Source organism: Alexandromys fortis, unplaced genomic scaffold (assembly GCF_014885135.2).
Source record: "Alexandromys fortis isolate MF-2015 unplaced genomic scaffold, M_Fortis_MF-2015_v1.1 scaffold_173, whole genome shotgun sequence".
Classification (NCBI taxonomy): domain Eukaryota; kingdom Metazoa; phylum Chordata; class Mammalia; order Rodentia; family Cricetidae; genus Alexandromys; species Alexandromys fortis.
In genome coordinates, this window is record NW_026068051.1 from 2105765 (window position 1) to 2118234 (window position 12470).

Below are 12470 nucleotides of genomic sequence, written 5' to 3' on the forward strand. Positions count from 1 at the left end.
GGGACAAACTCAAAAACCCCAATCAGCAAAACATCCAAACATCCTGGCAAGTTCTCAAGCCCTGAATCCACAAACTTGTCCCCCAGTAGCCTGGGAACTCCACCCTCAGCAATGTATGGAATGCACCTGTCCCTCGTCGCCAGAGGGAAATTATCCACCAGGTGCAGGACGGTGCCTGACGTCTCCAGGTACAGCCTGTCCACTGACTGCGCAGAGAAAGCTCCTCCCACCACGAGGAAGAAACGTTTTCAAAATACCATTGTCACGATTCCCAAAATGGGCTCTCTGACAATCAGATGCAGGGACTGCACCCTTCTGTGTGAGGGGCAGCTGGATCTCCCCCATCAGNGTGTGTGTGTGTGTGTGTGTGTGTGTGTGTGTGTGTGTGTTTCACACAGGTTATCTCTACATAGCCTAGATTGGCTTCCAACCTGGGATCACCTGCTTTAGTACTGGGGTTTTAGTGCCTGTTTTAGATGGGCTTGTGCTACCATGCCCATCTTAGAAAGGCCAAAGCTCTTTTCTCTTCTCATGACTTGTTTCATTTTGAATTATGTGTGGGGACTGTACACACAAGTGCTGGTGCCCTTGGAGGTAGATGCCCTGGAGCTAGAGTTAGCGTGGCTGTGAGTGTTGGAACTGAGCTCAGGTCCCCTGGGAGAGCAGCATGCGTTCATAAGCAATGAGCACCTAAGGGCTCAATTCTTTTTGGTTTATGAGACAAGGTTTCTCTGTGTAGCCATGGCTGTCATAGAACTTGCTGTGTAGACCAGGCTGGCCTCAAACTAGCAGAGATCCGCCTACCTCTGCCTCCCAGGTGCTAGGATTAAAGGCGTGTGCCACCACTGCCTAGCTAAAGGACACAATTTGTAACTCTTCCCCAAAGGTTGTTTTTCCATTTCTATCCCCAACCAGAGCAGTCTCACAAGAGAACAAAAACTGTTCCACCAGTGAGCTAGACCTCACGTAGCATGTGTGCCGTCTCACACACACATAATAAACAAACAGAAAATAAATGTATTTGTTTCTTTTTCTTTCTTTTCTGGGGGTGGGGGTATGTTTTGAGACAGGGTTTTTCTGAGTAGTCCTATATATCTGTAGACCTGGCTGGCCTCAAATACACAGAGCTCCACCTGCCTCTGCCTCCTGAGTGCAGGGATTAAAGGTGTGCACCACCACCACCCAGCAAATAAATGTAATTTTAAAGGCGCAAAGGCAGTCATCACCACGGCCACCCACACAGAGCCACGGAGGAGGGATGTGCTCTGGGCAGAGGGAAGTTACTCAGATTGGCCGGTGTTTTAGACAAACAGCGATGTCAGTGTATCCACGGTTTCCCGAACACCAAAGAGAAGAGAATGGGAACAGATGTCATTCTAGCTAATCAAACAACAGGGAACACAGAAGCAAATATATTCTTTTTGGATGACTGAGACAGCCTCCGTCAGCGCCTGCTTCCTTGTCTCTCAGGCACACATCGGGTTCACTGACAGAGAGCCTGGCACAGCGGGAGCAGGGGAAGGGGTTTCCTGGGAAGATGACCACAGCATGAAGGATCACTTAAGTTTCATTATTACTTTGGTGCTGTTAGCGGCAGAGGCCTCCTGAGAAACCACTGAAACAGGGACATCAGAACGGTCCCTCTGAAGGACAGGAAGCTCCCATCTCCTTGGATGAGGGCGGCCCTGACCTGCACAAGCCTATGATCTCAAAGGCTCCCATGGAGAGTGTCCTTGGACAGAATGTACTAGATACAGGGTGCATTTGTGGCCACTGTGGGTACCAGCTGTCTCTGCACAGTCCAATTTGGCCTTCAATTTGTGGCAATCCTCCAGTCTCAGCCTCCTCAGGCTGCTTTTATGTGCATGAGCTGCCCGACTTGCCTTCTTTTGTTGCTGATAGCATTTCATTGAGTCCAGGCTGGCCTGGCCAGGTAGAAGAGGATGACCTTGAACTCCAGACCTCCCTATTTCTGCCTCCCAAGCACTATCCCAAGCAACACACTTTATTCATTTCTCGTGACTTTTAAAATTTTCTCATCACAGTTGAAACATTTCCCTGGGTCTGGTGTTACAAACCTATAATCCCAGTTACTTAGGAGTCTGAGGTAGGAGGATCATAAATTCAAGGCCTGTCCGAGCAACTTGGTGAGACCCTGTCTCAAAATGAAACGCATCGAGATGTGGGAGCCCATCCTTGTAACTCTAGCACGTGGGCAGTGGAAGCAGGACAGTTCGGAGTTTAATGTCATCAGTGGTGACGTAAGAAGTCATAGGCCAGTCTGGGTTACAAAAGACCCTGCCACAAACAGAAAGACAAACAACAGTGAGAAATGAACAACGGGTGCCTGGGCAGGACGACTCATCAGCTAAAGATGCCTGCTACCCAGCTACCTGGGTATCATCCTCACAGAACAGAAGGACACACAGAGTAGGAGACAAACAACTCCCCAAAGCTGATCTCTGACCCTCACGGAGACATCACCCCAATGAATTGTTTTGTTTTGTTTTGTTTTTTTTGAGACAGGGTTTCTCTGTGGTTTTGGTTCCTGTCCTGGCACTAGCTCTTGTAGATCAGGCTGGCCTCGAACTCACAGAGATCCACCTGCCTCTGCCTCCCGAGTGCTGGGATTAAAGGCGTGTGCCACCACCACCCAGCCACTCCAATGAATTTTAAGTAAATAAACAAACTTTAAAACTACAGAAAGGGCGCAGTGCAAGGCCGCTTGCCTAGCACGTTTGAGACCCTGTATCCAATCTCTAGTGCTACCCAAATCTCCCCTGTGCTGGGTGGTTTCCTGTCAGCTCGACACGAGCCAGAGTCATCTGAGAGGATGGAAGGAACCGCAGCTGGGAAAACGCCTCCGTGAGATCTGGCCTGTAAGTCAAGCCTGTAAGGAAGCAGTTCTCAACCTGTGGGTCTCGACCCCTTTGGGGGTTGCAGACCAGATCTCCTGCAGATCAGATATTTACATTATGATTAATGACAGTAGCAACATGAAGTAGCAACAAAATAATTTTATGGTTGGGGGTCACCACAACATGAGGAACTGTATTAAAGAGCCGCAGCGTTAGGAAGTTTGAGAACCACTTGCTGTAGAGTGGCTTCCTAATTTGTGATTGATGTGAGAGAGTCAGACCAGTGTGGGTGGGTCCATCCCTGGGCTGGTGGCCCTGGGTTCTATAAGAAAGCAGGCTGAGCAAGCCATGGGAAATAAACCAGTAAGTAAACCCCCCTCACACACACACACACACACACACACAAAACTTCTACATCAGCTCCTGCCTCCAGGTTCCTGACCTGTTTGAGTTCCTGCCCTGACTTCCTTCAGTGATGGACTACAGTGTGGAAGTGTCAGCCAAATCAGCTCTTTCCTTCCCAGCTTGCTTTTGGCCATGGTGTTTCATCACTGCAATAGAACCCTGACGAAGACACACATACCCCACGAGTAGCCCAGTGGCAGTGTGCTTGCCTAAGAGGCGCAGGGTTCTGGATTTGATCCCCAGCAAGCAAAATGGAAACAACTTTCTCATTGGGCATCATTATCTACGAATTAGCCTTTTATCTTTCTCCTCTTTCATCTTCTCACTGGGATTCGAACCTAGGACTTCAGGAATAGTCGGCATGGGCTCTATCATTGAGCTGCCACAGCTCCACCACATAAGGTCAGAGAGCAGTCTATTTGTGTTCCTTCTGCAAGCTGGAATTCAAATGTGCAGTTCCTGGAGACAGAACAAGGGAAGAAATGACAAAGGCTGTCCTTGTGATCCAACAGGTGCAATCACACAGATAATTGGAAATCTCAGAATTTGATCATTCTTTTCTGTCTACGCTCGGAAATGGGGATTTCAGTTTGGCTCTTACATTCCCCATGAGAGGATTCCATCTGTGGGGATGGAAGGGTAGTTCAGTGACCGGGAGCTGCTCTTCCAGCCCCACGTTGACTTCCCTGAACCCACAAGGTTGCTCACAAGGCCTGTAACTCCAGTGCCAGAGGACCTGATCCCCTCTTCTGGCCTGTGCTGGTAACTGCATGTCAGTAGCACACATCCTCAAGTACAAAAACATGCATATAAACTAAAATAAAAATTTAATCTGCAGGGTGGCGGTGAGGCACAGAAACCCCCTCTCTCTCAAAAACAACAACAACAACAACAAGATTTCCAGATGCCTTGTAAAGATTTATTTGTATCTGTATATCACGTTAGAAATCCCAGAAGAGGGTGTCAGCTCTCCTGGGATTGGAGTTATGGACAGTTGTGAACCATTATGTGGGTGCTGGGAACAAAAGTTCAGGGTTTTTTTTTTTTTCTACACAGGGTTTCTCTGTAGCTTTTGGAGCCAGTCCTGAAACTAGCTCTTGTAGACCAGGCTGGCCTCAAACTCACAAAGATCCGCCTGCCTCTGCCTCCTGAGTGCTGGGATTAAAGGCGTGTGCCAGCTAAAGTTCAGTCTTATGCAAGAAGAGCAAATGCTCTAACTTCTGAGTCATTCTCAGGTCCCATGGCTGAACTGCTGTTTTTTCCTTTGCAGACAAAGTTCCCTGGTGAATATGATTAAGGAGGAAGCATCTTTATGAAGCCCTTTGACGTGTGGGGCTTACCGCTTTATTAGGGAACCATAACTTCAGAAGGATTTAACCCCGCAGCCACCAAAAAAGAGACAATCAGCCACCATGTCTTCTGATTTTTCTGAACTTCTGTGAGATGTGCATGCGGCCAGGGAGGACGCATTCAGCCTTCTGCAGCATGCATGTCACATGCTTCTCCTTCTACAGCTCCGTGCAGATGGCTCTGATGACATGGCCAGTGTGAACCCTAGCCACCATGGCCTGGGACTTCCCAGAGGCGCGTTGCATACCTGCCAGGAGCCCGGACTAGGAAAAGCACTAAATCAGAGGCGAGTGGCTGCTGGAAAAGATGGTCTCCAAGGTCCCTAAGGGCAACTCCTGCAAGAAACAGGCCGTGTCTGTGCCTGAGTGGCTGCTACAAGAGGAACGCTGTCAGCGATTCTTACCTTTTTGTTGAGAATAAAGGCTGTGTTTTATGTATGCATACATATATATATATATATATACATTCAAGTATAGAAACATCTGTCGAAGTCATGTGCGATCTGTAGGGTTTTGATTTAGAAAGTTTCCTGTTGGAATGAACATTCCTGTGTTAATGGAGAACGGCCGTATCGTTCGCTGCCTTCCCTCTTGGTTTAGCCCCTATTACTTTGCTTTGCTCTCTATACTTTCCAAAACTTGTTTTGATTTGTTTGAGGTGTGTGGTCGGAGGCTGCTCGTTTGTTCCCGGCCGCCCAAATAATCACACAGAAACTATATTAATGACACTACTGTTTGGCCAATAGCTTAAGCATATTTCTAGCTAACTCTTACATCTCAAATTAACACATTTCTATTAATCTGTGTATTTCTACTAGGTCGTGGCTTACCGGTGCCAGCACGTAACTCCTTTGGCAGCTACCTGGCGTCTCCCTGACTCTGCCTACTCTCTCTACATATACCTCTGTTCAGATTTTCTGCCTGACTTTACTCTGCTAAACCATTGGCTGACACAGCTTTATTCATCAACCAACAAAGCAACATCTATACAGAAGGACATCCCCCATCGGAGATGGAGTCTCATAATGCCCAGGCTGGCCACTCACTGTATAGCAGAAGATAACGTTGATCTTCTGCCTCTCTGCCCCCACCTGCAAGTGCAGGGATTGCAGGTTTTTGCCACCACCACCAGCTAATCCCTGAAAAAGCCTGCAAGTAAAGCAGCAAACAACACAAATAGCAGAATAAGCATTGGAGGAATGAGCTTTTTTCAGTGACTCCGTAGTTGTTGTGTGATATTTCGATTGCATTCTGCTTTGAATAAGAGGGTTGAGCTAGTTACTGCCTAACCACAATTAAGCATAGAGGTTTTGGAGGACCGAGGACAGGTAAGTCTGATTCTGAAAAGGCTGATTCTGTAATTACATATTTATTATAAGTTATGGCCATCATAGGGATACCTGTACAAATTAAGACTGGCAATGCTCCAGCATAAGTCTCTAACAAAATGAAATAGTTTTTTGCATACTACAACATAAAGCATATTGCAGGTGTACCACACAATCCTATATGACAGTTATAGAAAGATCTAATCACACTTTAATAGATATGCTTAATAAACAGAAAGTGGTAATAAAGACCCCAGAGATAGATTGCATAATACTATTATTATTATTATTATTATTATTATTATTATTATTATTGGTTTTTTGAGACAGGGTTTCTCTGTAGGCTTTGAAGCCTATCCTGGAACTAGCTCTTGTAGACCAGGCTGGTCTTGAACTCACAGAGATCTGCCTGCCTCTGCCTCCCTAGTGCTGGGATTAAAGGTATGCGCCACCACCACCACCTAGGACGCAATGTTTCACTAACTTTAAGTTTTCAAATGTTAATAAAAGAATGACAGCTGTGGAAGACATCACATAGTAGAAAAAAACCTGCTGAATTAAACTAGCCTGTATAGTTTAAGGAAGTATTGACCTCGGAATGGAAACCAGGATATGTGTTATGTTGGAGAAGAAGTTTTACTTGCTCCCACAGAAGAAGAAAAGTTATGGATACCATCAAAATTGATAAAGATTAGATTTGATCAGGAGACACCTGTGTGTGCCACAACTGCCTGGCTTCCATGGCTAACTAGTGCTTAGCTCTGTACTATGATCTTCAGGGAAGCTTTGTTAGATTACAAACAAAATATTGTAGGAGCCAGCCATGATAAGCTAAATATGAACAGATCACCCAAAGGAAGTTCTTCTCTTCCAACCATTATCATCTGCCAGAGTAGGACTCTGGTCATCGATAAATTTAACAGAGGTCTGCATCTCAGTTTACCCTAAAGCAATACCTGGTTTCAGGAAGAACCACAAACTGAGATTATCTGAGCACCACCCAAAACCAGACCATCCAAAGGAAATGCCTAACATTCCAACTGCTGTAGATAGGATCACCTGCCAGCACACACTCACCAGGACACCCCTAGACAAATGTCAGCCAATCAGGGATCCTGAACCTCAGAAACCCCTCACCCCCACCTTTACTACTATAAAAGTCCTGCTCCAACTGAGCTAGGGGCTCTCCATTTATTCCAATATGTTGGACATGCGGAGAGACCGAGTTTGCAAACTTGCATAAAATAAAGGCTCTTTGCTTTTACATACGTGACTCAGTCTCCTTGTTGGCTTTTAGAGGACTTCACCGATTTGGGCATAACAATATCACCACAAAAGTCTGTCAGATATTCTAGACATGTAGGCTAAAGATGGATTCCCCAACGTTGCAGAGGAACCTTGGGTGACCGACAGACAGTCAGCTGTTTCTGTCATTTAGTTTTGGAAGGAGTTTGCTCTGCACTTCCTGTTTACTAAGGTAATATTATATCCTTCTGAGGTCTTGGATGGAGTTGAAGACCAAATAGTCATTGTCATAGTTTTCCTTAGTTATGAAAGAAGGTAGAGTAGGTACAGAGTCTTGGACTCATCAAGAGAGAATAAATAATGGAGTATTTTCTCCAAATATGCCAAATACAAAGGGACTGGACATTGTAATGTAATTCGCACCTGATAATTTTCTTACTGTATATAGGATTTCCGTGTCAGAGTTAAAAGCGTCTCTTTTTATTTAGACAAAAAGAGGGAAATGTGTGGTATTTTGGTCGCAGTTTGACTCTCCCAAGACTGACACTAAAATTTGCTTTGAATCAGAAAGTGAAGCTGGTTACTAGTGGACCAAAATTAACCATAGAGGTTTTGGAGGACTGAGATCAGATCGAGAGACAAGAAGTAGTAGGGTAGGGCGAAGAGAGCGTCTCGGCCCTTTGGATACAGGACCGAGAAAGAGAGAGAGGAGGTCACGGGTGGCTTCTCCGCTGCTTCTCTGATCATTCAGATTCTTATCCTGATATCTGACTCCTGAGTCATTATTGATAAAGAATAAATAGATAAACACTTTATATAGTGATTAAAACTTGTAGGTAGGTGGCATCAAGTCAAACATTATGGCTTGTTTGCTTAACAAAATGGACCCTGCTCGTGGGTCTGTTAACCCTTTGTGACTGGTGGTTAGCATTAAAAGCAATACTGTATGTGGCCACCAGGGGGCTTTTCCAAAGTGCAATGCATAAAATTATGAAACAAGATAGATTCTATGCACAGTTACAAGGTTGATGTCTAGTTTTTTGGCAAGGTATAGCCTTCATGAATAAACCATCCCCTTTAACACTTGTTAGGGAGTGGGGAGAAAACTCAGTCAGCAATGTGCTTACTTCAGGTCCCAAAACCCACATAAAATCCCTGGGTGTGACAGTTCATCTTGACTCTTACCAAGGTGGGATTTAGAATTACCATGGAGACAGGCCCCTGGACGTGTCAGGGACGGTATTTCGAGAGTAGGTTAACTGAGTTGGGAAACCCATCCTAAATGTGGGTGGCACCATTCCTTGGGCCTGGGTCCTGGAATACATACAAAAAGAGAAGGGAAGATGAGATCAGCACCCATCACGCTCTGCAACCTGAGCAGCCAGCTCACACTCCGGCCACTGTACCTTTCCTGCCATGCTGGACTGTGGTCCCGGGAACTGTGAGCCAGTGTAAGCCTTCGTTAAGCTGTCTTTGCCAAGTAGTGTCACAGCAATGAGGCAAGTATTGAATCCAGCAGCATGGTGGCACATGCTTGTGATCCTTATGCTGGGGAAAAGGAGACTAGAGATTCCTGGAACTCACTAGCCAGGCAGTGCTAACCCTGCCTGGCTAGCACTATTAGTGAACTCCAGGCCAATGAGAGACCTTGTTTCAAAGGAAATAGTGTTTCTGAAGATCACAGCCAAGGTTGTATACACATACAACCTGCATGTATGCACACATACAACCTGTGTGTATAACACATACAACCTGCATGTACACACATACAACCTGCATGTATACACACATACAACCTGCATGTACGCACATATACAACCTGCATGTACACACACATACAATCTGCATGTTCACACACATACAACTTGCATGTATGCTTATACAATCTGCATGTACACACACATACAACCTGCATGTATACACACATACAGCCTACATGTATACACACATACAACCTGCTTGTACACACACATACGCATGTTATTTGGATAAAAGGTTGTTAATTGTCGGCCCTCAAAGAGCTAGACATTAAAATGTCACCTGGGCTCGTGGTGGACTTTGCTACAGAATTGACAGAGGACAGACTAGGAGTTCTCAGGAGAAAGGGGCTTATCAGGAAGAAAGGCTCTGATCCTAGAAATGAAATGGACATAAGAAACCACGGATCTAACAGCCATAAAAATAGTCTTAGAAAACAGAGAGGCTGCCTGGGACCTAGGCAGGAATTCACGAAGTAGGTCAAGTAGCTGGAAGGGTTTCTGACGTAGCCGGATGCCCCCAAGGGAAAGGTGCAGAGTAACCAGCTAACAAAGAGCAAGGGTGGGAGACCTGGTTGGGAGCAGTGACGGAGAGAGGGGCCAGCAGGATGGCTCAGAGGGTAAGAGCACTTACCTCCAAGTCTAGTGACCTGAGTTCAGTCTCCAGGCCCTACGGGGTGGAATGAAAGAACTGACTCCTGGAAATTGTCCTCTGACCTTGACAAGGGCATAGCAGCCAGGCCCTTGGAGTATTCCCACACACAATAAGAAAGCAGATAAAAGGTAACAAAAATGTTTTAAATGGGAGAAAGCCAGAAAACGCAGCAGGCAATGGAGCCTCTGCTGCCAAGCCTGGGAGCCCGAGTTCAATCCCCAGGATCATGGGGGGGGAAGAAGAGAACCAACTCTGACAAGTGGGTCTCTGTCCTCCACAGGTGTGTCATGTGTACACAAGAGTGTGTGCACAAGCTGTCTTAAATAAATAAATGGAAATTTAATGTATTTTTAAACGGTGATGGAGCTCACTCTCAGGGTCCTGTGAGTATATACACAGTATAGCTTTTCTATCATTTAAATGTCTGGCCTTGAGTTTCTATGCTGATACGGAAAACAGCATCGCTAATTTATGACAAATTCAATTAAATTTCAACTCAGGCTGAAAATACAAGTATAGCTGGGCAGTAGTGACACACCTTTAATCCCAGCACTCAGGAGGCAGAGGCAGATGGATCTCTGTGAGTTTGAGGCCAGCCTGGTCTACAAAGTGAGTTCCAGGAAGAAACCCTGCCTTGAAAAACAAAAACCAAAGACAAAAAAAGAAAAAAAAATGCATCGTGTTTGGGTCTGGTGTTTTTCATTGGAGTGGGAGGATGGGGATAGAGAGAGAAGTCAAATTCTCAGTCTTGACCTTTCTTTCTGGTCTTCTGCTGGCTGATGTTTGGCGTTGAGATCTATCAACTTTTGAAGGTGAGAACCAGAGTTTACCCACTTTCATTCCAGACATTCCACGGTGCTTGCCCCGTCTTCACCCAGTTCCCCCAAACAATGGAAAATTCAGAACTAATTCTAGGTTGTGAGAAAACTCTGCAAGAGACGGACTAGCGCGAACGGCAAAGGAGGGCAAATACACATTCCTGTCCAAAACTGAATTCCCACCCCACCCCCAACCACACGAACGCCCGTGTCTGCTGAGGGCGCTGTTCTGGCTGTGCAGCCCCATTTGGCCGGAGCTGACAACCGAAGTTCTTGGCTCGCCTTGTTTAGATGTAAAACCCCAGCCTTGGCCTCCGTCGGCACACAGTGTTCCCCTTGTCGGCTGTCTCCATAACTCACTTTCAGCCGCAAACGGTCGATCACTAGAGGAGGGCCTCCCACGCGAAGCTTGTGGGAGCTTATCTCGGCTTGGCTGCTTCTGTTCCTAAGTTAGGTCACATTCTGAAACATTGGTGGAGAGGACTGCAACCTAAGTGCGGGGCTGTGGAGGGAAGACTTGCAGCAGGAGGAGCATGATTTTGCGGCAGGTTGCCCTTTGGTATTCCTTGCACTGAGTTACGTGGCTGTTTGGTTTCAGCAAAACAGAGGCACCCTTTGCAAGGTCTCACAGTGACTTCCAAGACCTTCAGACTTTCTGATTTTTTTTTAAATTAACCCATGTCTTATTTATTTATTTATTTATTTATTTATTTATTTATTTATTTATTTATTATGTATACAATATTCTGTCTGTGTCTATGCCTGCAGGCCAGAAGAGGGCACCAGACCCCACTACAGATGGGTGTAAGCCACCATGTGGTTGCTGGGAATTGAACTCAGGACCTTTGGTAGAGCAGGAGAAGCTCTTTACCTCTGAGCCATCTCTCCAGCCCAGACTTTCTGATTTTTAAATGTTATTTATGACTACGGACAAGACACACAAATGCCGCGGCTCACACACGGAGATCAGAGTTAGTTCTGTCCCTCCACTGTAGCTTGTAGGGATACCCCTCAGGTTGTCCTTGCTGGCTGCACTGGCTAGTTTTTTGGTCAACTTGGTACAAGATAGACTCACTTGAGAAAAGGGAACCTCAACTAAGAGTGCCCCACCATTTGGCCTGAGGGACATTTTCTTGATTAAGAACTGATGTGGGAGGGCCCAGCACCCTGTGAGTCATGCCAGTTCTGGGTGGTCCTGAGTTGTACAAGAAAGCAGGCTGAGCAAGCCAGTAAGCAGCCCTCCTTCACAGCCTCTGCTTCAGTTACTGCCTCCAGGTTCCTGCCCTGACTTCCCTCAGTGAAGGAGTGTGACAAGAACTGTAAGCTAAATAAACCCTTTGCTCCCCAAGAGACCCTAAGGAAGACCTGGGCAAGCTCGTTGCCTCCCAGAGCTACCTCAGAGTCCTCCACAATTCTAAGGACAAGGTCTAGTCAGACACAAACACAGAGGTCTTCTTGAATTCTGGTTTCCTTCTGGGCACCGTAAACTTGGAGCTTTATAAATTAAGAAGAGCTCACAGGTGTGCTCTGGTGGCTTGCGCCTCTGCTCCGAGCACCTTGTGAGCTTGAGGCAAAAGAATCGCCATGAATTTAAGGCCCCTCTAGTCTATACAGTAAGTCTCAGGCCAACTTGAGATATAAGGGGAAACCCTATCTCAAAAATGCAAATTACAGGGCTGGAGAGGTGGCTCAGCTTGTTCTTCCAGAGGACCCGGGTGCGATTCCAGCACCCACATGACAGCTAACTAACAACCCTCTGTCACTCTAGTCCCAGGGGATCTGACACTCTCTTCTGGCACCCACAGGTACTGCACACACTTGGTGCACACAAATACATGCAAGGAAAGCACCCCTACACACAAAACAAACAATACAATCTTAGCGACAACAAAAATCTGGTTGTTGAGTTGGAGGGGTGGCTTGCTGCCAAGCCTGACAAACTGAGCTCAATTCCTAGAACCCATATGGTGGAAGAGAACAAATTTTACAAATTGTCTTCTGAACCCCCCCCACAGAGAGAGAGAGAGAGAGAGAGAGAGAGAGAGAGAGAGAGAG